Source organism: Amia ocellicauda, chromosome 1 (assembly GCF_036373705.1).
Source record: "Amia ocellicauda isolate fAmiCal2 chromosome 1, fAmiCal2.hap1, whole genome shotgun sequence".
NCBI lineage: Eukaryota > Metazoa > Chordata > Actinopteri > Amiiformes > Amiidae > Amia > Amia ocellicauda.
In genome coordinates, this window is record NC_089850.1 from 23487012 (window position 1) to 23513381 (window position 26370).

Genomic DNA, 26370 nt, shown 5'->3' on the forward strand with positions numbered 1-26370 from the left:
GTGCCCTCACAGATGTGCAAGTTACCCATGCCATGGGCACTGACACACCCCAATACCATGACAGACGCTGGCTTTTGGACCTTTTCCTCTTTGGCCCGCAGAACACGACAGCTGTTTTGTCCAAAAACTATTTGAAATGTTGACTCGTTGGACCACAAAACACGATTCCACTGTGCTTCTGTCCATTTCAGATGAGACGGAGCCCAGAGAAGTCAGCGGCGCTTCTGGACAGTGTTGATGTATGGCTTCTGCTTTGCAGAAAAGCCTTAACTTGCATCTGTGGATGCAGCGGCGAATGGTGTTGACTGACAAAGGTTTACCAAAGTATTCCAGAGCCCATGTCAGGATATCCATTACAGACTCATGACAGTTTTTAAGACAGTGACGTCTGAGGGATCGGAGATCATGCGCATTCAGAAGTGGTTTTTGGCCTTGCCCTTTACGCACCAAGATTTGACCAGATTCCTTGAATCTTTTAATTATATTGTGCACTGTAGAAGGTGAAATGCCCAAAATCCTACCGATTTGTTTTTGGGGAATGTTGTTCTCAAAATGTTGGATTATTCACTGATGCATCTGTTGGCAAATTGGCGAGCCTCGACCCATCCTTGCTCTTGAAGGACTAGGCATTTTTTGGGGACTCCTTTTATACTATGATTACACGATTACCTCACCTGTTTCACATCACCTTCTTATGTCAACTTTTCACATCGCTATTAGTCCTAAATGGCCCCTGTCACAACTTTTTTGGAATGTGTTGCATGAATCAATTTAAAAAATAAACATTTACCTTAAAAAAACGATGTAGTTGATTAGGTAAAACATCAAATGCATTGTCTTTATACATTTTTTGTTTAAATACAAGTCAAAGTACATTTACAAATCACTCCTCTTTGTTTTTTTTTTGCATTTTCCATACTGTCCCAATCTTCCTCCTACAAAATCGGAAGGATTTTGTCTCCACCTGCAACTCAATGCTGCGATGGCTGCCACTACCACCCTGCCACAGCAGCTGCCCCACCTGCAGCAGCCGCGCCCTCCCTGCCTGCTGTGCCCGCGGTGTGCGCCCCTGTGCGTGCACGTGACTGAGAGGGAAGAACGACAGCCCACGGGCTCCCTCCCCTCCCCTCCCCTCCCTTTCCTATCCTTGCAGGATGGACCAAATCTGCGCTCTCCTGGCCGCGCAGGCAGCGCGTGACCACACACCATGCTCTCCCCACACCATGATGCTCCACTGCTGACTCACACCGCGCCACTGGAGTCCGAGGGGAGTCTGTCTGCCCCATCTCAGGATGAGGGCAGTGGACGGGTCACCTGGGTCCGCACGAGGAGCTCATGGAGGAGGAGCTGGTCACACCCACTCCTCCTTCTCCGTTAAGCATGGACACCCCTCCTACTCCTACGTGACAGGACCGGGAGTTCTGGGCAGTGATCCAGAGGGCTGTGCAGTCTCTCCAGCTCCCCAGGCCCTCTGATCCTACCCCGCCGAGCTCCAGATTCGAGAGGGGTCAGCGTTCGCAGTGGCAGACACGGGCCCTCCCGCTGCTGCCTGACCTCTTCAAAGAACTGAGGGCCACCTGGGACCATCCAGCAACAGCTGGAACAACACGTGGAACAACTCTTCCCTCCCCCTGCACAGACACTTTTCTGTGTCTGGTTGCATGTGCAAAACACGTCGAACGACTCTCTCCCCCACAGTCCTTTGCGCATCCCAGAATGCTTTGCTGGGGAAACGGTGACGTCACCCCCGGTGATTGGTAACCCTACACTCCAAAGGAGGAAGAGGAAGTAGAGAAGCGAGGGCTGAGCCAAACCACATGCACATCCGGGACACTGCCCTCTGCTGATTGGACATTATTCACTTTTTGTTTTTTTGTTTACTACTGTATAAAATGTAAAACCCAGAAGAGAACTGTAAGAAAGCTATTTGAACACGAGTTCACTCTGGTTTTCTTACGAGCCGGCCTGATTAAAAGACTTCTTTACCATTTGCCACACAACTCCTGCGCTGCCGTTTTTTTGTCAATTTAAGAGGGTTTCTTCAGCCAGGACCCAGGGTGCGGCAGAAGCGGGCTTGGTAGAATTTCTCCACTGTCCGCAGAGCCACGCGACCTGGCCTGCCCCAATAGGCAGTGTCGCGTAATGGAGACACTGCTCTGGAGGGCTTACGAGGCAGGAGCACAAGCAGCCCACCTCAGGAACACTGAGAGCCTGCTGGCCCTGTATTTGGCCCAGCTGGCAGAGCCCTCAGAGCACAATGGCGCATCACCAGCCCCGCCCCCTATCTCTGAGATAGCAGCGGCAGCTGGCCAGCTTGTCACAGTGATGTACCAGGGGGCAAGGGTGAATAGGCGATCTCTGGCAGCCATTGTCCCAGGCTGTCCCAGGCACGACGGGTTCCTGAAGTGGATAGGACTCTCCTCATGGTTGCCCCTATCTCACCGGGCTTCATCTTTGGCCCCTCTGTAGAGGAGATGCTAACATCCACCCTCCAAGAGAGGGAGCAGTCCGTGCAGCTGGTCCAGGTTTATCCCATTGGCAGTCTGCAGCAGCTCGCCAGCGGGGAGGCCCCCCGACCGTGGCTCCCAGGCCACAGCACAGGCCACAGGCCAGACCACAGCCCAGGCCACAGCACCACCAACCTGCAGATCTCTGCCAGCGTCTCACTGGGGCAGGCTTTGGCACCCCAGTCTGGGCCTGCTCCAGCTCTGGGCCTGGCCCCTGAGCAGGAGCGATTGATTGCCTGGGGTCTGTCAGATGCAGTAGTAGCCTATTCAGACAGCGAGAACTCCCTCTACGAGGTCACAATATTCCTACCGCTGGCGGATCTTTAGCACCTGGTGCCAAGATGGTGGTCAAAAGCCAATTAATTGCCCCATCAGGGTCATATTGCAATTTCTACAGGAGCTGTTGGACTAGGGCAAGTCCCTGTCCACACTCTCATTTCCTGGCTGTGCAGTTTTTAAAGGGAGCTCGACGGCTGTGGCCTCCTCGCACCCCTTCACTGCCCGCATGGCACCTTGATGTAGTGCTGGATGCACTTTCCCAAGCCCCATTTGAGCCACTGAACTCAGCTGAGCTGAACCTGGTGTCATTTAAGACTGTGATTTTGCTGGCAATCACCTCTGCAAAACGCGTGAGCGAATTACACGCCCTGTCCGTACACCCATCGTGTGTCCATTTTGCGGGAGATGGCTCCAGGGTCACGCTACAGCCTAACCCTGCATTCCTCTTGAAAGTGCTGTCTCCATTTCATGTCAACAGGCCTATTGAGTTGATGGTTTTTCATACTCCTCCCTTCGCTTCAGAGCAAGAGAGTTGGCTTTACCTGCTCTGCCCTGTGCAGGCCCTCGGGTGCTATTTAGAACGCACAAAGGACATTCGGCGCTCAGACCGATTGTTTGTGTCTTATGGAGCGCAGACACAGGGTCAGTCACTTTCAAAGCAGAACCTCTCTGCCTCTGCTGCCATGTGGTCAGCCATGTTTGATGAGAATGGAGATTGATAGTGCAATGATCATCTAGGATGCCTGATCTACACGTTGTTTTTTGAGTCAGTGTGAAAATACTATCAAAAAGAATTGCGAGCATGTAGAGAACTGCAAATGCGCAGTGAGAACTGCAAATGTGTAAACAAGATTGAACGAGCGCAGACACAACTGCAAATGTGTAAACGAAACTGCAAATATGTAAATGATATGGAACAAGCACAAAATTTAATTGTAAGCGTAAAATAAAAACCTAAGTATAGTTTTGCACGTACAAGTTGTATTTCTGTGCTCACAAATTTTGACAGTGAATTCACTCCATACGCTTTGCCTGCTGAAGCGACTCGGGAGTTTCCAGGTCTCACTTTCCACCATGCTGTGAGTAACGTTAGGTGCAGATGAGTCTGTCCCCTGCCGCTCAACGGAAGAGGAGAAGGATGTGACAGTTTCAGGGGATGATAAAATAATTCTTAACACCCCAATGGCTTGCTGCAGTACTCGCGTCTCATCTCCCCCTTCCATGCTGATCGTGACCTGAACATGACCCAGTACAAGCTTCTCAGCCAATCACAGGGCAATAAATGACCTGCCTTCCATTTCCACTATTTTCCTTCCGTTTCCACTATACTCTGTATCACACATGCATACATTATTCTCTTACATACATATTTTTTCTTCTTACATCCATATATTATATATAATATTACATGTATACATTGACTGCATGTGCATGAGAGCAAAAGTATGAATGTGTGAGTGAAAATATATGTATGTGAAAGGAGAATGTATGTATGTGAGAGTGAAAATATATGTATGTGAAAGGAGAATGTATGTATGTATATGTATGTATGTATGTAAGTGAAATGGCCACAATCAGTGGCGATTCTAGAGTATGTGGGGGCCCCAGGCAAAATAATTCTCCCATGAGAGCGGGGGGGCAGACAGTTTTCTCCCGTGAGAGCGGGGGGAGTTTTCCCATTTGGCCCCCCCACCCCCCAGCCCGGGGCCCAAGGCAAATGCCTGGCCCTTGCGACACCCCTGGCCACAATATATGTATGTGAAAGGAGAATGTATGAATGTGAGAGTGCCAGAATGAATAATGGCTTGTACTGCCCCTCATCCAAAAGCTTTCTTAAAATGTAAGTATAATTTCATGTTTTCACATGATCAACAGCTGCAGTTGCATGCTCAAAAAACTAATAAATTTGTAAAACATGATCTGCCTAAACCAATGTTGACTATCACAAAGCTTATGGTTTTCATAAGATGCTCCTCTATTTTCTGTCTAATCGTTTTTTCCAACATTTTACAGGTGATGCAGATGAGACTGATTGGTCTGTAATTTCCTGCCTCAGTTTTGTCCCCTTTCTGACATTTGCAGTTTTCCAGTCAGTTGGCACAACCCCTGTTCTAAGTGTCAGTTAGAATATTTTAGTTAGCGGCTTATAAATAATTTCCCTAATTTCTAAGTACTGTTGGAAATATATAATCTGCCCCAGGTGATTTGTTCATGTTTAATTCTGCTAATCCCTTTAGTACCTCTTCTTCATTTATCCTGATATCTCTTAGGGTTTGACTGGACTGATGTTAACTTGTGGCATCTTATCTGTTTTTTCTATTGCAAAAACCTGAGAACACTTGCCACATATTTTTCATTTTCTAAGATACTTCAATTTTTAGCTTGTAGCTGTTTCACTTCCTCCTTTATTGGCCTCTTGCTGTTATAGAATTGAAAAAAGTTCATTGCATTAGTTTTAGCTCCAAGAGCTATGTTTCTTTTTATTTCCCTCTTTGCTTTCCTGGTCCCTCTCTTAACATCTCTTTGCTGTTCTTGATCCCTTCTGTATTTGCTCCAGTAAAATGCCCAGCTGTACAAATGGGTACAAATGTAATTCGCGCTGGATAAGAGCGTCTGCTAAATTACATGTAATGTGCTACACAATATTTTCTTTCTATTGATATTTTTCTGCATACTTCTGTTAAACCATTTTGGCCAATTATTTTTTGTCCTCAATTTGCTAAGTTTAGTACAAATTTCTCCTGAGCCTCTACTATTATATGTTTTAAATATAACCATCCATTGTATCTATTGTGCCTCATACCTTCGGGGCTTGCTTTTCAAAAATGTTAGACCATTGTTTTAAACTTGGTATGTGTAGAACCTGTCTCAGAAATAACTGGAAAAGTCGTTGAGATAAAGCAAATAGAACTTTAATCAAGCCGGCTTGGAAGCACCACGTCAGGAAATTCCTTCAATGAGAACTTAATGTTTACAAACATGAGCGCAACTTTATAGGAAAATGACACAGAATCGTGTGGCCATTCATCCAATCAGAAGCTTCAAAAGATGCAAGCTCTGGAAAGTTTGTAGGCTGCCCTTCCCAAGGGAGGAGGTCATCATAGAGGCAGATGTCTGGTCCTGTTACAGCATACAAATGGTACAATCTTGTGGTTTTCTTAACAATGAGGTAACATCTTTAGCTTTGAGAGGAGAAATAGGAAATCCACACACAGACAAACCCATGGGTGGATACTTTAAGAAAAACCCATGGGCTATACATCCGGACAAACCAATTTCTCTTATCATACAAAAACAGAAATGGTGAGTGAATTTAAAAAAGGGTGTATCCTTAACTGCTTAGTTTGGCTTTTTACTAATAAATTTGCCAAGTCTCCACAAATGTCATTATTTCTAATATCAATATAATATATTATATAGTTAATATAAAACTTTATTCATCATTCCAATACAGAGTCTTCAGTATGCCTCAAACTAACTACATTGTGATCACAATTTGCCATTGGTTCTCTAACTAGTGTCCCTCTGACTCTATCTTGGTCATTTCAAAATATCAAGTCAATGCATACACTTTCTCTGGTTGGTGACCTGACAAAATGAGTTAGAAAGCAGTCATTTGCCATTTCAACCATTTCTAGTATGCTTCTGTAGTCCCAACTGGGCTTTCAAAGTCTATGTTTGGGAAACTGAAATCCTTGGTTATAACAGCCACATCCTTGCTGCATGCAGTCCTGATTACATTGTATAATGCAAAATTCTGACTATTTGAATTGGGTGGTCTGTAACACACTCCTACCACTAATCCTCCTGCTCTTTTATTCAAATGTTTAACCCACAAAGATTGTTTCATTAGCATCAAATTTGAGTTATTCTGCCTCAATGTCATTTCTGATATTTAATGTTACCCCACCACCTCTTTGATTATGTATTATGATTATGTCTCTTCATTTGTATCATTTCAACCCAATCATTTTCTGTAAGCCATGTTTGTGTCACTCCTACAAACATCATAGAAACACACCAGCACTGTGGCTTCTATGTCTAACATTTGGTTCTTTATACTCCTGCCATTGAGGTACAAACATTTCAGGACTTGTCTACTAGCAGTTTCCCTTTGTTTTCTTTCCTTAGTAGTACATCTCCCATTGTCAGAACTCCCTGTCCCCATGGTCCCTAATTTAAAAGATCCTCAATTTCTCTGCACATATGCTCTCCCAATGCATTAGCACCCCTTCTGTTTAGAAGGTGGTTTGTACAGGTCCCATCTATCCCTGAAGAAAGACCAATGCTCCATAAACCTAAAACTGAAGTAGCTGAAGTATTTAGAAGAAAACTACCATGAAGGTTTTGCTCTTTAGTTTCTTTTCTAACAATTTACATTTGTTTTTGTCTTGCAGAACCTCTGGCTTACCCTTTCCTATGTCAATGGTTCCAGTGTGGAGTATAACCAGTGGATCCCCCCCAACTTTGGCTAGTAGCCCGTCTACTAGTTTAGGGAGATCTGCCACCTGAGCACCAGGCAGGCAAGATACCATCCGGGTCTCCTTATCACTAGAACACACTGTGTGATCTATGCCTTGTGAGCTTGGGAGGTGCAATCAGCAGAAGACTAGGCAGGTCCTGCCCTGCTGGCCCCCACTCCAACCCAGGTGGCCATCCAAGACCACACTGGTAGAAGTGGACTCCAGCATACAATATTCCCAGGGTCAGCACTGGTCAGCGGCCTACTTCTACCTGCTGAAGGCTCCCCTGCATCCACTAGCTACAGCACCACAGACAGCTACTAGAGGCCAGCTAGGGGCAGCTGACAGCACTTCTCCTAATGAGGAGAGGCCTATATAAGCAGCCCCTGCACTCTTCCTAGCAGTGGGGTCTCAGCTTATAAATAGTTTAATGAAATGAAAGGATGCTGATCTGATAAGATACAGCCAAAATGTTGCAATGTACAAATTGTTTTAATTTATCATTACAGTTATTGTTTTATTAGTAAGTACTTTCGATTGTTCTGGGACTTTAAACTGGAGTTTCCGTTTAATCTGGTATCAATATCCAAAGAAATAATAATTGCTGAATATCTATTAATTCCTTTTAACTAGTGAACCCCACACATACAACCAACAGCAGTCAAGTTAGCTGAAAACGAGACCAGGTTGATACGCAAGTGTAGAACCGTCTCGGAAATAAGTGGAGAAGTCGCAGAGATAAAGCAAATAGAACTTTAATCAAGCCGCTCGGAAGCCCCACGTCAGAAATAATTCCTTCAGTGAGACTTAATGTTTACAAACATGAGTACAACTTTATAGGAAAAATGACGTAACATCTTATGGCCGTTCATCCAATCGGAAGATACAGGTCCGGGTCCGTTTACAATCTGTCCTCCCGTGAAGAGGTGATGGATACAAAAAGCAGATGTCCGTCTTTGATGTGCACTAGGAAGATGCGATCCCACGGTGGTCATTTACCTAGTGTCAATCGCTCATTAACAGAAACATTCCTGCCTATCTTGAGAAACGATTAAGTCATAAACAAATTCACAGCAGACATCTGTAGGCTATTTCAGCACTGTGTAATCTTTCATTACTGACAGGAGATTCTAACAAACCAACCTTGTTGACCCTTTACTTGTCCTGCTAAATCTAATCTGCTCAGTCTGTATACAAACTACTTCTAATGCTAGTATTAATATAAAACATTATATAATTATCACAAAACACTTTCTTCAACATCCTATACAGAGTCTTCAGCAAGTTACCACAATACTTTACTAATACGAATTCAGAACAGTAGTGAGGATGATCTGCATCAATTGACCTTGAGGCTATATGTTTATTAATAAAATGTAAATAGACAAAATGTAATGGTAAAGGTAGGAGGGAGAAAGGCAGGGTGGATAGGATTAAGAGAGAGAGAGAGATCTATTACTCAAGTTTGACTCGAGGCACAAAGCATGTAAAATTAAATTTAAAACTAGGTTTTATGTAACTGTGATTTACCTAATGCTTGAATAGTACACAAAGTTTACTACCTGTGTGGTTTACTGAGGTTCAGTTAGGCAGAGTTATAGCAGGGAGAGGCTGTGGTGATCTGCATCGACTTGGCCTTGGTTGCCAAGCTTCCAGGTTGTTGGTAGAGAAGTTCTGGTCCGGATTCCTTCCTGGGTTTCCACTTTGGTGTCTTCCAGTCTTCCTGGGTTCTTCTCCAAATTGCTAGTTTCCAACCATGGTTTTTATATGTTTTAGACAAAGAGATTCTAATCTTTGTCCCTCCAATTTCTGATTGGTTGGTTTGGGTGTCGTAAAAGTCAGATGGCCTGTTTCTGGGCTGTCTGCTCCCCATTTTGCTAAAATGTGTATTGGAAAGTTGCAGCCTCCATGAGTTTAGACATTATAACCAAATTGTTTTTCTTATGGACAACTTTCTGAGTATAAATATGGTGGGGTTAGTATTCACATTATTGAGATCCTTAAGTTATCCTCTTTAATTTGATATTAAACAAGGTGGCATGTTTTGACATTGTAAAGATTTATTTTTTAGTTTCCATCTGCTGTAGTTGTTTAACTGTTTCAGATTGTGTTATCTTTTAGAATCCCCCTTTTTGGACCTCAGACATATATGTGCTAGGCAGGGTTTCACTCTTAGTAAATTGTAATTGGTGAATTTAAAAAGTATCCATTTAAGGACTGTCACAGTGCCTTCCTTCTCTTGGGCACTAGGGGTCGCTCTTGTCCTCCTTAGAGGGAGCACATCTGTTACATTCTGGCAGCGATGGCAATTCTGGTTTGTTTAGTCACTTATTTAAAAGATAGATTGAAGTAGAAATGTGAGAGCTAGTCTTCTTTTTACTCAGTCATTCGTTTGGTTGAATGCTGTAGAAGCCGGACACAAGGAGGGAGAGAGTCTCAGGTTCCGGTGGTGTCCGGGCTTTATTGGGGTTCACAGGGGACAAAACACAAGGGGGTAAAACAAGCAAAGCAAAACAAAAACATCCACACAAAATAGGGGCTCCGGGCAGTTAGGGTTAGAAGTCTCAGTCCTCCTTCTTGGCGGTTAGCTGCCCCCGTAGGGGAGGGAGAGGGATTAAATAGACAAGGCACAGCTGCCGCTGATGTCACAGTCGCCTCAGTGCTCACTGCCTGCAGCCGTGAGTCCGCAGCCTGTTTGTGAGGGATCGGACAACACAGCTGCGGCACATGAGCACCTAATCAGCGGACGTCAGCAGCAGCTGAATAAACGATCGGGTGTTCCTGACCTCCGACACTCTGGGACAGGACTGCGCCCACTCCAACTTCCGAGGCGTCTGTCTGGAGAATAAAGGGAAGAGAGAAGTCAGGACAACACGGGTTGTTGGCAGAGTCGGTCCTTAATCGCCTGGAAAGCCACCTGGCAATGCTCCGTCCACTGGACCGTATCTGGAGCACCTTTTCGTGTCAGTTCAGTCAGGAGGTAAGCCAGGGTGGTAAAGTCCAGTAAAAACCGGCAATAATACCCGGCAAACCCCAAGAACTGCCGAACTTCCTTTTTGGACTTAGGGGGCAGACAGGAGGCGATAGTGGTTACTTTATCAACGACTGGCCGTACCTGCCTCCCCCCCTAAGGCAAATTTAAGGCAATTTTAAAACAAAATGAGGAATGCTTAGACTGGCAGAAGCTATGAACACAACAAGATAGCTGCCTCTCACCTGTCCTGTGTCTGTGTCTGGGAACTTGCAAATACTTGTTTTTACTTCTGGTTCCAGGCTCTACACATCTGTGATAGCTTTTGTAGCTAGTGAAATTGTTTACTAATACTGTTAGGATTGAGACATTATTAATCTTTCACATCACCCTTATAGTGAGCCATCGTGAGTTCCAGAAAATTGAATTATCTATGATGTATGGGCAGTAGTATGGCTGAACATGGCTATGTCCCATTGTGTGAGGCTTCCTCTAAGTTCAACTCCGTGTTGTGCTTTCATACTTTTCCTAATGTGGAAGATACTAGCAAAATGTGGATACAATATATTCGTTGTGAGGGGTTCAACATGACTATGGTCTGCAGTTGCCACTTTCAAAAGGTAGATTTGATCGATCCTTCAACTCCCGCCGGACTTTGCCTAAACGGTCCTGAATTAATTAATTAGTCAGCTTATTGTGCAACCACAATAATAAGATAATAAGATACCAATTCTGTACAACATGAAAAACAACAAAACAGCCACAGTGTCATTACTGATGAAGGTGACCTAAACTGGAATACACAATGGAGCAAAACGATAAAGGAAAATTAAAAGGAAGCACTGTCTAAGGGGGAAGGGTTTTAACACATTTCTCTTGGAACCTGATCGAAACATCTCTCTATCAAAGCTGCCATTGGCCCCTGTGTCGGTCACTCAAATAGATCTCTTCCTAATGTGGGGGAAAAATATATACTCAGCAAAAAAATAAATGTCCTCTCACTTTCAACTGCTTTTATTAAGAAACTTAACATGTGTGAATATTTGTATGAACATAAGAAGATTCAACAACTAATACATAAACTGAACAAGTTTCACAGACATGTGACTAACAGAAATGGAATAATGTGTCCCTGAACAAAATGGGGGGGGGTAAAAATCAAAAGTAACAATCAGTATCTGGTGTGGCCACCAGCTGCATTAAGTACTGCAGTGCATCTCCTCCTCATGGACTGCACCAGATTTGCCAGTTCTTGCTGTGAGATCCACCTGTGTTACCCCAATCTTCCACCAAGGCACTTGCAAGTTCCCAGACATTTCTGGGGAAATGGCCCTAGCCCTCACCCTTCGATCCAACAGGTCCCAGATGTGCTCAATGGGATTGAGATCCGGACTCTTCACTGGCCATAACAGAACACTGACATTCCTGTCTTGCAGGAAATCATGTGCAGCGAAAGTGGGTTTGTGCCCATAGGCGACGTTGTTGCCGGTGATGTCTGGTAAGGTCCTGCCTTACAACAGGCCTACAAGCTCTCAGTACAGCCTCTCTCAGCCTATTGCTGACAGTCTGAGCACTGATGGAGGGATTGTGTGTTCCTGGTGTAACTCGGGCAGTTGTTGTTGCCATCCTGTACCTGTCCCGCAGGTATGATATTCAGATGTACCGATCCTGTGTAGGTGTTGTTACACGTGGTCTGCCACTGCAAGGACGATCAGCTGTCCTTCCTGTCTCCCTGTAGCGCTGTCTTACCGTGCTGTGACAAACTAACTATACACACCGTGGGATGCAGGAGATAGCTCATGCACTCTTCGTGTAATATAGGAGCGGTGACCACCTGCCACGCCAAGCTCTACCATGATGTCACAAATGAATTAAATACACCATGGGGTGCAGGAAGCAATTCAAGCACCTTCTGCACGATATAGGACTGTTGGCTGCTTGCTCTACTAGCACAGCTAGGAGCCAGGCAACACCAAGCTCGATCATGTTGTAGCATAAGGTACACTTACAAATTTCAATTAAAGAAGTGAATTTATAGTATCACCTTATCACGAATCCTGGAATCTTGTAGAACTCAATTTCTGTAATAATTGGATGCAGACACCAATTCCAAAGATATAAATTGTCAAATTTATTCAAAAACAAAGACTAAATGTAGCACTACACTAATTATACAAAAGGGAAAAAACTAATTAAAATTCAACTCTAGATCAACAAATCAAAGACAAATCACTTCCGTGACCAAATCAAAGACCATGGGATTGCATATGATAACACACAAATCATTAAACAAAAAAGGTTATAAACACATTGACTACAATACCGGTTAGTAAGACGAAGGTGAGTCTCTCATTAGTATTGTTAGTCAGACATTAAATAACTACGCAGGTTAGTATTTATGTCAGGTAACTTCTCGTTATATATATATATATCAGTCTCATTTACGTTTAGGTGCAGAGAAAATCATTACTTGTTACCAGAATTTCCCTTAACTGATTATTATTCAATGATTAAGGATAGGCAGGGCCACCTATAATCTGGTGTCTATTAACTTGTGTCAATTTCAGACTAAACAGTTAAACAGGAATGAGAAGATATTTCTCGGCGTTGACAGATTTTATTTCTAAAATTATCAACAAAACAGTTTAATGCAGCACTCATTTATATTTAAGAAAACTAAATGATATTACACATTCTAGAGTTATGAATCACAGATTAACATTTCTAATTGATTTCTCAAATGTCATGAATCACAAACTCCAAACTGTTAAACTTATCTGAACTTCGTCGCAGAGAGGACTCTCTGGCTTCGAGCTCAGATAACAGCACATGGCACGAGGTCCGTGTGGTTTGGAACAAAGGCAGTCCGGTTCGGCTTTGTCCAAGAACTTCCACTCAGTCGATGCACCTGGAAGTTGGGGTTTCGCGAATGTAGAGTCTTTTCCAAACAGATTTTCCACTGGTTTGAAGGCTCCAAGGTTGTGCACAAAATCTTCTTGGCAAGCAGGGTCTCTCACCATACTTATTTGAAGACAAAGTCTTTGAGGAAAGCAGGGCCCTGTTTGGTTCCAAGGGTCGAGTTTCTTAAGACTCAATAGCTATTTAAATGACTGACACTTTCGTATACAGTCGACTTAGTCAATTGTCCAGCTGTAAAACTCCACTGATCAGGTGGGCACATGCGGGCAGGCGCAGTCTGTAAAGTTCTTTATTTAATAAAGTCCTTTAAAAGAATTCTTCGTACGGCTCAATCTCCTTCTCCCAGTTTAACTCTTCTGTTGCCGGCAAAGACTTGGTTGGTTTCTGGTTCCGGTTCGGGCAACAGAGCTACAGTGTAAGAAAATGGAATCTCCTGTAGCAGTGACTGTAACTGAGACAATTCAGGTTCAATGTGATTTATTACAGAGTCCAGAATATAGATCACAGCATACAAGTATACCGGGTACAGCAAGGCAAAACTAATACAAAGACTTTATGGACAAGTCAGCTTTTATGAGTTGAACCCCTGTCCAACTCCACCTTCCAGAGTGACCACCCCACCCACCAGAGTATCCAATGGCAGCTGCCTATTAGCATACAAAGTGACAATGGAGCCCTCACAACGCTCTCCCACATTCCAGGGTAACAGCTCACCCGTTCCCCTCACCCATACCTTTCTCAGCATTGATTAACTCATCCCTCCCAACAGAGACAGACTGTTTCCTTACTCGTCCTTATCAATAGCTTTTGATATGCTGTGTCCTTATCAACCTTCTGCTCCTATTGATACCAGGGACCCCACCTTTGCTAATTCACCTTCTGTGAATTAGCACAATACCCATGAACGTTTGGTGAGTCGACTTTAAACTGTGGAATTTATCATGGTGGAATTTGCCCAGCTTCAGCAATTGCATTTTTCCTTACAACAGGTTGAGCTGTGGCAGCGAGTTACTGGTTCAGGTGAGAGAGAGAGAGAGAGAGAGACCATGCACTGTTCTTTATATGCCTGTCAGATCAATAGGTGATTGGTTCTTCAGTTTTTGAGATTGGATTTCGGTTTTAGCCCCCAGTGTCCTATTGGAGGGGGGCTTGATTTATGACTGATGTCAATCCATGCCATCTTTTGGAAATGCCGGTTGGCCCGGGTTCGTAGCTCTGTGTCTGGATTTCGGCTCTCGTCCATTTCAAAGAGTTTTTATTACCTACAGGCCCCCTTCTCCAGACATCTCACAGCAGGATTCCAAACTATTTGGCTTATTCTCGGTGCCATCCTCCCAAAACTGTCACTTTGATGTAAACCAGTTCCACACAAGGAAATCTGATAACTTTGGGGGGAGAGGTCTTCCTTAGATCAGTGCTTCAGCTCAGAGCTAAAATGCTCTTATCAAAATACACCCATCATAATGCTACAATGTCGTGACAAACAAACTATATACACCACGGGGTGCAGAAGTCAGCTCTTATGCAACACAGGAACAGTTGGCAATGACAGCTCTACCATTTTGTAACACATTAACTATGTACACAGCGGGGCACAAGAACCAGCTTGAGTGCTCTCTGCTAGGGACAGCAGCAGTGGTCCACTGCTCTACTAGCTCACAGCTAGAGCAGGTTCACAGACCTGCTGTCCAATAAACTATCCATACAGCAAGGTAGTGAGAACCAGCTTGATTGCCATGCGTTGGGGACACTGGAATGGTCCCCTGTTCAACTAGCCTAGCTATGACACGGCCACAGACCAGCCTTCTGCACAGTATATACACAGCATGGTACAGGCCACACGCATGCACAGCCATGACACAATGCAATAACATGCAACATACCTGGAACGGATTCAACAGGGCAGTCACCAAATCCAGGAGCAGCTCACATGGGTGCTTGACTGGTAGGCATATGGTTCTGTTTAGCACCATCTAAGGTAGACACCAGTGTAGCCATTTGAGGTTGGAGCTCCCCGCCTGGGATTCGAACCGTGCACCACTGGCGCCCCTCTGCAGCGGCTCCAGCGCAGTAGCGTTAAGCCCTCTACACCAAAAGACTCTGTCTTCCACCATGGGAGGCTCAACACTGTACTACTTTTACTGAGGGGTTACGTCACTCTGTAACGGGGTGTAGCCACCTTCACTCTGAATACAAACGGCACCCCACAAGAATGGGACACACACACTTTGCATCTGGTTCTTCTGGCTTTATTTGTTGTAATATGTATTCTGTAGAGACCTATCCATGTCACAGGCTGCAAGGAGCACATAACAAGTCAATACACTAAAAAACTCATTCAAACATCTCAAACGGGGTTAACAGATTTAAAACAAACTAAATAAATCCAAGACATCCCTCTTTTTAAATCATGCATACTATATGTTCCTCATGAAGAACTACGGTGGGTTTATAATATCAATACATTAAAAATAATACAGAAGAAGTAGCAGGTTCCATTTTTCTTTTTGCTTTTTCTTGGATTTGAAAATAATACAATCTTATTAAAATAAATAAGAATATTTTTAGATTACCAAAACAAACAAACATTTTTCTTTCTCTCCCCCACATCACATAGCAAATGCACAACTAATTTCAAGAAAAATAATCAAATAAACGGTCACAACACCAAGTAACATGACCCCACAAAACAAACCTTTCCCAAACCCAGTTACACATCCAAATGAATTCAAAATACAGACATTTCGACATCTATTTTACATTTTTTAAATAGAGAAACAATATGAGTTGCTTACCTCTCACGTGTACTGGTACGAACTGAGAGAAAGCTAATTACAGAATGAGCCAACTGAACAAAATGTCAGGGGCAGAATATTACAAATTATTTACATGGTGCATATTTCGGTCCAGTACAGTATGCATAGATAGAACTAAAAATCCCAAAACTTTTTATAAAACTATGACAGATAAATTACTCTTTAGCAGTAAAGTAAAATAAGATTAACCATTTAATCACAATGTGGTGACGCCTCGAGTCAAGTGGGCCACCAGGTGTCCAGGCACCGGGGTCCCAGTGGACTTGCAGGCCACGGTAATAGTGTCCACAATGCAAGAGGTGCTGCTTAGTAAGCACTTGGCCTTGTGTCCGTGCTCCATAGGATACAAACAACTGGTCCAAACACCAAATGTCTTTAGTGAGCTACAAGTAACACCTGAGGGCCCACACGGGGCAAAGCAGTTGAAGCTGACTCTCCTCCTCCAAAGAGAAGGGAGTAAACTCAATAGGCCTGTTGACATGGAATGGAGACCACATTTTGTGAGGAACGCATGATAACCAGTGTAACCCTGGAGCCATCTCCCGCAAAATGGACACATGAAGGGTGTACGGACAGGGCATGTAACTCGCTCATGAATTTTGCAGAGGCGATTACCAGCAAAAACACAGCCTTTTGTGACACTAACTTGAGGTCAATTGACTGCAGTGGCTCAAATGGGGCTTCGGAAAGTGCGTCCAGCACTACATCTGGATAAGGGTGTATGCTAAGAAGTAAATAATAATAATAATAATAATAATACATCAAGGCACCATACGGGCAGTAAAAGGGCCACAGTCTACTAGCTCTCTTCAGGAACTGTGCAGCCAGGAAATAAGACCCAGGCGCTCGCCATCAATCCAGACATGAAATCTGGAGATGGCCACCAGATACACTTTGCACATGGATGGGGACTTTCCTAGTCCGACAACTCCTGTAAAAATTGTAATATGACCCCCAATGGGGCAATTAACTGGGCCATGACCCTCGTCATGGCACCAGGTGTGAAATGTCCACCAGCAGTATGAATACTGCAACCTCGTAAAGGGAGCTCTCGCCGACTGTATAGTGGCTACTTGCAGCTATCAAGCTCAGACTATCAAGTGATTCCCCTCAGGGGCTAGGCCCAGAGCTAGAGCAGGCCTGGGTTGGTCTATAGAGGAGACAGTGCAATCACACGTCAGACGTGAGAGATGTTTGTCCCCCAGGTAAAAAGGCTACAGGGGCAACTTGGGACCACATTTGGGTTGCCCAGGAGTAAGGACATCAGTCATATTCTACTGGGAACAGTAATGCAGAGAGGGGAGGTCCAGTAGTGCCTCTACAGTCACCTTCAACAATAACCAAGACCATATACAGAGCAGGGGTGATAGGAGATCTGCTCATGTACCCTCTGCTGAACACAGGAGCACTCACTGCCAACAAGCAGCTCTATAATGTTGTACAAATAAACAACAATATACTCACCTAAAGGATTATTAGGAACATCTGTTGAATTTCTCATTAATGCAATTATCTAACCAACCAATCACATGGCAGTTGCTTCAATGCATTTAGGGGTGTGGTCCTGGTCAAGACAATCTCCTGAACTCCAAACTGAATGTCTGAATGGGAAAGAAAGGTGATTTAAGCAATTTTGAGCGTGGCATGGTTGTTGGTGCCAGACGGGCCGGTCTGAGTATTTCACAATCTGCTCAGTTACTGGGATTTTCACGCACAACCATTTCTAGGGTTTACAAAGAATGGTGTGAAAAGGGAAAAACATCCAGTATGCGGCAGTCCTGTGGGCGAAAATGCCTTGTTGATGCTAGAGGTCAGAGGAGAATGGGCCGACTGATTCAAGCTGATAGAAGAGCAACTTTGACTGAAATAACCACTCGTTACAACCGAGGTATGCAGCAAAGCATTTGTGAAGCCACAACACGTACAACCTTGAGGCGGATGGGCTACAACAGCAGAAGACCCCACCGGGTACCACTCATCTCCACTACAAATAGGAAAAAGAGGCTACAATTTGCACAAGCTCACCAAAATTGGACAGTTGAAGAGTGGAAAAACGTTGCCTGGTCTGATGAGTCTCGATTTCTGTTGAGACATTCAGATGGTAGAGTCAGAATTTGGCGTAAACAGAATGAGAACATGGATCCATCATGCCTTGTTACCACTGTGCAGGCTGGTGGTGGTGGTGTAATGGTGTGGGGGATGTTTTCTTGGCACACTTTAGGCCCCTTAGTGCCAATTGGGCATCGTTTAAATGCCACGGCCTACCTGAGCATTGTTTCTGACCATGTCCATCCCTTTATGACCACCATGTACCCATCCTCTGATGGCTACTTCCAGCAGGATAATGCACCATGTCACAAAGGTCGAATCATTTAAAATTGGTTTCTTGAACATGACAATGAGTTCACTGTACTAAACTGGCCCCCACAGTCACCAGATCTCAACCCAATAGAGCATCTTTGGGATGTGGTGGAACGGGAGCTTTGTGCCCTGGATGTGCATCCCACAAATCTCCATCAACTGCAAGATGCTATCCTATCAATATGGGTCAACATTTTTTAAAGAATGCTTTCAGCACCTTGTTGAATCATTGCCACGTAGAATTAAGGCAGTTCTGAAGGCGAAAGGGGGTCAAACACAGTATTAGTATGGTGTTCCTAATAATCCTTTAGGTGAGTGTATATATATATATATATATATATATATATATATATTTTTTTTTTTTTTGTTATTATTATTTTGCTTAGGTATCACCCTGTTATTGTTGAGGAATAATGAATAATTAATGCATTTGTATAATTTTGAATATATTTGTATGATGTTGACTGTTGTAAAAACAAATTACCTATTCAAATGAGCATAAAGTACCAGTTCAAAGTTAAGCATTTCACTCCTTAAAATTTTACAGGATGCTGATAAATACAATATATATTTTCAAAATTCTTGAAATTGAATACAACCATTCTGATAAAATGTAAATGAAAATAAATGTAATATTTTATACCTAAAATATTTTTTTGCTTGAAGAATTTGAGCTAAATATTCTGAAGGTAATGATAAGCTGAAGTGATTTCTGAAACCACGGATAAAAAAATGCATAGATTAATGGATTTAAAGTTGAATTGAGTAACCTAGCCAGACAAACACTTCAAACAGAATTTCAGGGGGTGAAAAGTTTGTATAGGGATCAATAATGGAGTTAACAAAGAAAGGCATCCAACAAAGAATGAAAATGCCCACAACAATACCCAATGTTTTTGCTGCTTTTCTTTCTGATGTCTGAGATCGTCTTTCCTGATTTGGTTTACTGAAATATATTTGGTCTGTAATTGCAATTTTTCTAACTTGCTTCCTAGCTGCCAAAAATACTTTTGTGTACAAACCCACCATAATAGAACAGGGCAAAAAAAATGCAATCAAGGTGTCCAGTGCCCCCCAAAGTGCATTAAACAAAAGTATACAACTTCCTAAGCAATATATAGATGACACATATTCATCCAACCCCTCTACATTGGCTCTGGAATAAAGTAGCCCATATGTGTATAGTGCTGCTAAACCCCAACTCACAGCAATCATCAGCCATACAGTAGGGATTGTTACTTTTGAAACATAATGCAGTGGATTGCACACTATGGATTTTGATCTATGGAAATCAATATCAAATGGAAAATCGAAACTGAAGTCAGAAACATATCAAAACTGGAGTGCAGAAGGCAGAACATGTCTCCAAAATACCAACAAGTTTCAACAGATCTGATCATGCTGAAAGGCATGACACTAATCCCCAAAAGGAAGTCTGCAACAGCTAGTGACAGTACAAGCATGTTTGTTGGTGTATGGAGCTGTTTAAAATGTGCTATGGAAATAATAACGACCATATTTCCAAGTATTGTGACCAGCATTCCAACCACAAACAACATGTACAATGCAATATAAGTTGCTAGGGAGTGAACTTCCTTTAGACAGGATCCATTAACTGGATAGCAAAAGTGCTCCTCGTTGAGATCTTGATGTGTAGAAACATCCATTTTGTTTCTGTTGGTCTTCTCCCAAAAACAAATCCAAAGGAGAAATGTTTAGAGAAGTAATACTTTGCTTACCAGTACTGAATAATAATGAATACATTTGCTCTATATTCATGTATTTTTTTAGGTGGATTCCTTTTGCCATTCTTTCCTTCATGCAGCAACAAATACATTGCACAAAGAAAGGGGCTGATTATTTATAGGCACTCTGTTCATAAGGTACTTCCCCTAAGGGAAAATCAGTGTTTTGTCATGTCAGGTGTTAAATAAAGCTGTAAAAGCTTCAGGAGAACTTATTTGTATCACCCATCTTCAACAACTTTGTGAATAATTATGAAAGACAAGAGAGGTCTTGACATATAAATAGTAGTATTTATACATACAAAATGTGTCCTGTGTAGTGTATAAATAGCCATAAACATGGAAAGTTTTTACCTGTACTAACACAGGACTCTTTCAACTTGAAACTATTTTCAGTTTATTGAACACTGATTCAGCCTGGAGGAAACAGTAAAGAGTATATAAACATTGCACTGCCACTTCATAGAAACCAATGGATGGCTTCAGAAAAGATGGACCTAATTTATACTATCAAGTTACGGTTAACATGTTCCAGGCAATTAACAATGTAATGTCCAAAACTTATATTTGCAGGTCGACATATGTGTACGTCATTAAAAACAGCTTTTGAAAACTCTTGTATGATTGTATTTAACAGACATTAGATTTATGGGGCAACTGAACTCTAACTCATCTTGCCCGCCTGGAGTGGGGAGGTCCTATGCACCATCTGTCTGGGCACCGACAGCGAGTGTGGTGGGTACAGAAGCGTGAACAAAGTATGTTAAATTAATATGAAATATGCGTGAACAGACCAGAGAGTATTAACTTTATGTGACTAAAATTGAGTGTATTTGAATGTACTTTATAGTAGGCATTACACTTGATAATGTGTGATGATCGATGTTTCTGGCCTTGTTTATTGGAGCAGCTGATAACTCGAATGCTTTTCCTTTTTTTTCTGATCGTTCACCTGAAGGGGGAGGGGCCGCGCTGCATAGACAATACAGAGACTCTGATAAAGCAGCAGCGTTCTCGTGTCCTGTGATTATTTAATATAATTATTTCCCCCTCATCAGGTAATAAATGTATAAATGTAATGTTGAATGTATCGTTAACTTGTTGGAAAGGGTGTGAAATGTGAAAGTCATTGTTTAAAGCGTTAATATGCTTGTGAACAGAGTTTTAAAAGTTCGGTCGGAGTTTGGCCTGTACATCACGCTAGTTATGCTAGTGATGGAGACCATGCGGTCTCGAAAATAGCACGGTAGCCAATGAGTTAATGTATGTGTGTCTCCCAAGTAATACAATTATTATTATTGGTGAAGTTACAGATGCATGTGTTTTGGAAAATAATGCATTTTGTTCATGCAAATGTGCTATGAGTTCTAGAAATGTATGTATGAGAAAAACGAATCGTTGGTGATGTACATTTTCAGTGTTTATGTGAATCTTTATTTTTCACTCACTCAAGGAAAATTAGATGTTTTATTTTGGTGCAACTTCTATGTAAAACCAACCTGAGTTGTTACATCTGTCAATCAAGTTTCACTGACTGTGATTCATTTGAAATTTAAAGAAAATGTTTGAACTGTTAAATAGACATTACAGAGACTCTGATGAAGCAGCAGCATTCCCGTGTCCTGTGATTATTTAATATAATTATTTCCCCCTTATCAGGCGGTGAGGGTACTACACGGGCACAAGTTCCGGGTCCGCTGCGGAGCGCCCAGAGGTCCACCGCTCCACCAGGCCCTGCTGCAGTTGCCGCCTTGCCCGAAGGTCTCTCCCGGCGAGTGAGAGGGGGACTCAGGGGGCACTGGATCTCAAGTGAACTTAGAGCTTGAGGCGGAGTTCACGGAGGAGGAGCTGGACAACCCTCCTGCTCCTACAGGACAGGACCAGGAGTTCTGGGCGGTGATCCAGAAGGCTGTGGAGTCTCTCCTTGCTATTGTTTGTGGAGGGAGTAAGAGTTGACACTCTGTAAGCCCCGCTTTGTATATGCTGATTCTAGACAGTTCCCGGTAAGAGCATGACTACGGCCCTCGCTCCTTGGTGGCTCAGGTGTTTGCATTAGCAACCTATCGTTAGGGTATTGTAGCAGGTTGGGGGGCCTGTCACAAGAAAGGGCTTGTTTGTAGGGGGGGTCTGGTCTTGAAACACACAGTAGGGAGGCAGGCAGAGGGTACAAAACAGGCTCACTCTTTTATTTCTTCCCTCAATGGCAGTGTCAAAACAAGCAAAACAAAACCTAGCTCTGTTCGAGCGCTAACTAAAACTTCAAACAATCCCTAACTACAAAACAAACACTACTAACAATAATAACATTAAATGCCCGGGTCGGCAGAGCCGAACACCGGGCAGACAGAAGTACAACAGGGATACGGCAGGTTCCTAATCAAAGTCCGTAATCAAAGTTCGTTTCCGGTGGGAGTTTGTGAGACAGTCCGGGGTTCAAGAGGGAGAATGGTGCAGGTCCAGAAAAAGGGTCACAAGCCAGTAAATCCGTCAACTGTAAACTTCACCCTTCTTTCTCCTGCTCTTCCACTGTCTCGCTCTCCATGTGGGGACTTGATTCAAGTCTTCAAAATCATGAAAGGCATCGAGCACATCGAGGAGCTTTTCCAGATCAGCAGGGACACACACACCCGGGGATACAAATGGAAATTGGGCTTCAAGGCATTCAAAACGGAAAACAGGAGACACTTCTTCACACAGAGAGTTGTCACAATCTGGAACAAACTCCCCAGCGATGTGGTTGAAGCTTGAAATTTGGGAACATTTAAAAATAAGATCCTTGGATCACTCTTATTAATGGACACCAAACGAGCACAATGGGTCAAATGGCCACCTCTCATTTGTAAACTTTCTTCTGTTCTTATGTTCAGGAATAGTGTATAGTTTGTATATTAAATTGATTTTTCTCCCCATTTATGCTCAATTTAATTTGTGCTAAAAGTTAAAAACATAAGTGGTGTATTTAATGACTTAACTCAATATCTATTTTATCCACTTCTCTGAATACATACTGGCTAGTACAAACAGTTTTGCCTGTTAGGTAGTAACATACATTAAGTCAATAACAACAGCCAAGTTTTCATTGTATTTCAAATATACTTTATTAGTGTTCAAAATACTGAAATAACATGTATTATTTTATATTTTATATTATAAAAACTAAAGTACAGCAGCCGTATAAGACCTTTCTTGTACAGCAGAGGCTAAGACAAGGTCACACTGGCCATGACAGGAAATACAACAGAAGTTATTTTCTTTAAAACATGCACTACCTTCCCAAGATAAGTGAGCACTAACTTGTAACCTGAGTACAGTTGAACAGAAAAAAACATGCCAAAATAGATCTAGTAAAAATTAGGTTGTACTGAACAAAATTTTGTTAACAAATTAAACTGCTTACTCAGAGAGAGAGAGAGAGAGAGAGAGAGAGAGAGAGAGAGAGAGAAAAAGACCTGTTGAAGACCTTTTTTCTTGCATTATTATTATTATTTTTTACAGTACTTGCTTTTGTTTTCATCTGGGGAATTTGGAGGCCAAGTCAACACCTTGAACTCATAATTCATCAGACCAGGTCACCTGCTTCCATTGCTCCGTGGTCCAGTTCTGATGCTCACGTGCCCATTGTAGGCGCTTTCGGCAGTGGACGGGTCAGCATGGGCACCCTGACTGATCTGCGGCTACGCAGCTCCATACGCAACTAACTGTGATGCAAGGTGTTCTGACACCTTTCTATCAGAACCAGCATTAACTTTTTCAGCAATTTGAGCTACAGTAGCTTGTCTGTTGGATCGGACCACACAGGCCAGCCTTCGCTCCCCACGTGCATCAGTGAGCCTTGGCCACCCATGACCCTGTCGCCGGTTCACCATTTTTCCTTCCTTGGACCACTTTTTATAGGTACTGACCACTGCAGATCGGGAACACCCCACAAGAGCTGCAGTTTTGGAGATGCTCTGACACAGTCGTCTAGCCATCACAATTTGGCCCTTGTCAAAGTCGCTCAGATCCTTACGCTTGCCCATTTTTCCTGCTTCTAACACATCAACTTTGAGGACAAAATGTTCACTTGCTGCCTAATATATCCCACCCACTGACAGGTGCCATGATAAGGATATTATCAGTGTTATTCACTTCACCTGTTAGTGGTCATAATGTTATGGCTGGTATAAATTACATGTACCACACTTATTCTATCTAGTTATACACAGATCATTTTTAGTAGGGGTTCTGTATGTTATTTGATTCATTCTTAGACTTTTTTGCATAAATATGCCACAATAAATATTTTTTTACATTCCATATGGCATACCGTTTTAATATCAATACGGCCAAATATGACTGGTATTCTTGGGAAAGCATAACTTACATCTCTCTTGCTTTTCCTTCGACGTGCCTCCATCTGTCTGTGCTCCAGATGCCTTTTTCATTATGTTGCCTGCAGATATTTCGCCAATAGTTCTTTACAGCCACTAATGAAAAATAAATAAATACATTGGTAAATAATTAAAATACTTTAATATTTTCTACAAACATAGTTTTATATGTTTTTTCTTTCACACTGCACAAACAATGCCCCATGTTTCTGTTACCAGGGTATGACCTAAAATAAAACAATATATAAAAAGGTTATCTTTAAATAAGACATTGTATAGACTAGTGAAAAGCATTGTAGATATAACACTTGCATGAAAATATTTTTTCAGAAGCACCAATTTTAACAGGTTTTTATATCAAGTGTTGGGGGGTTTCATTTGTCAAAATCTATATAGATAGAATTTTGTTGTGGCAGCATTTTGATACAAAAGTTTGCTGGACATTGCAGTATTTCTAAGAAGCATTTTTTTAAAATAATGATTACTGTTTTTCAGCATAAACTACATAGTTATTTGAAAATTGCCCAATTACAATTACTAGATATTTCTTCACTGTAGGCATCTGGATTTCCCCCTTTCATGTAATCTTCCAGTTTGTTTGTTAGAGTTTAATTTTTTGAACTCAGGACACTGCAGAAAATGTAATAAAAACACAAATGAGTTTCCTGATTTTGTTCTGTAAAAGGGTGACACAGAAATTAAATGTTTTATTAAACATTTCAAACAGTTTGGGAGGGTTCAAGGCAACTTAAAACGTTTAAGAAGCAATACAATTCTATCTACTATAAAAACAATATTATAATGTAACAATGTCACATTACCATAATAAATTCAGCCACAGACAACAGTGGACAATACAAAATACACAGTAAGTAAATAAATAAATAGAATGCAACATAGAGAAGTGCCATTATAATAGAAAAAGGCAAAAGAGAAGTGGAGTGTAGTCTAAACAGGTGAGTTTTGAAAAGACAGTGCAATGTGATGAGACACAAGGTAGTCTTGATGCTCACAGGCAGCTAGGTCCACCACTGGGGAGCAAAAAAGGAAAGGAATGAACATGGACACCAGAACACTTAAGGGAAGGCATGACCAGTTGGAATGCAGAGAAGGAACAAAGGGCAAGATGAGACAGAGGGAGAGATGAGAGATTGGAGTTAGGAAGGAGTAGAAGTGGTGAGGAGAAAAGGTATAGGAAGCCAGTGTAAAATGCAAAAGAGGTGTAACATAATAAAAGTGAGATGGATAAAATAGAGCAGGGGTCCAGCCAATTATGTCTCTACCTGTCACAGCTAGAGGGACACTGTACACCAATGATTCTGAATCCTTGTTCTAGAGGGCTGCAGTGTCTGCAGGTTTTAATTACACCTGTGTGCTTAATGACCTAACTGAACCAATATAAGTACTCTTCCCAGTTTAGAAGGTGTTGGTCGTTTTGGGAGACCTAGAAAATATGTTGAACTTCAGCCCAGCAGTACCAGGTCTAGAGACCCCTGATCTGGAGCACTGTACCTCAGTTGCACTCCTGGAGGTCTGAGATGCTTGTGGTTTTCATTCCACCTCAGCTCTTAATGACCTAATTGGCTTCATTGTACTAATTTAACAATGGTATATATAGGTCTTCAACCTGTCCTAGGGACCCCCCTACCCTGTTGTTTTCATTATAATGGAGCTCTTAATTACTTAATTGACCTCTCAGTTGAATTATGGGTTAAATTAAGGATTAAATTCAGCAATTGAGCATTTGGTTGGAATACAAACCAGCAGGGCAAGAGGGACCCCAGGACTGGTTGAAGAAACACTGAAAAAGGTCCTAGAAAAAGGGTTAATTGTTCCAGTGAAGCCAATTAGGTCATTAAGAGTGAAGTTGGAACAAAAACCAGAAGTGTCTTGGCCCTCCAGGCTGCAACTGAGGAACCGTGCTATACCATGCATGTTT